The sequence below is a fragment of the Ciona intestinalis genome, unplaced genomic scaffold (genome assembly GCF_000224145.3).
Source record: "Ciona intestinalis unplaced genomic scaffold, KH HT000337.1, whole genome shotgun sequence".
Classification (NCBI taxonomy): domain Eukaryota; kingdom Metazoa; phylum Chordata; class Ascidiacea; order Phlebobranchia; family Cionidae; genus Ciona; species Ciona intestinalis.
In genome coordinates, this window is record NW_004190658.1 from 9,999 (window position 1) to 10,855 (window position 857).

The window sequence follows — 857 nt, forward strand, 5'->3', positions numbered from 1 at the left end:
TTCTCGATTCAGCTATCTCTTTATAATAATAATCTGCATTAAAACTGGGTAAGCTTCCACTGACAGTTGACATTCTTTCTAAGTTCTCATCTAAACTACTGTCTTCAGACATCTTAAACATACTTGGAAGAAATGCCTGTAAGATTCGCCCAAGCACAGACCTAACATCTTGCTCTTTCGCTTCCACTTTGCTGTGATGTGGTAATGGTTCGTTTAACAGCTGATGGCTGATTTTAAAATCAGGGACAAATTCAAAGGAATCTTCATCAGAATGTGGAACTTCATGGCTCAAAACCTCCATAGCATTAAGGAGGTCTGTTGAGTTGGATTCTGAAATAGCTTCCATCAGTTCAATGGTACTACCTGTAGTTGATGGTTGGGAAGGTGGGGGTAATATAGGAAGGTCATAGGATTTGCTTATAATCTGCAAAAAATATAATCATGGTTAGACATAGGTAAAAGCGGAAAACGGAACAGGTAAAAGCGGAAAACGGAACATCAGATGAAAATGAAAGAATAATATTGTCAAGTGATGGTTATGAAAATATTGGAACATACTCACCTTGTTACAATATTTAGCAGCATCAGCAGTGATGTTAAAACTTGTTCTTAAAGTGTTTTCAAGGTAATCAACAAGGTCCTCTTCAGTTAAAGGATTATCCACAACACTTATCTGTGGAATTGATTCACTTGGAGGGGGAGCAGGGGAAGTAATCGACGAAGTGTCATCTTTTGAAAGACTTTTGCTCAAAAAAATGTTGCTAATGCATGTTCTTATGGACTTAAAGATGATTTTAAATCCGGTACGAATGAAATGGAGTCCCTGCCAATAACTGAGGTTGTCTTCAACTGCTCGT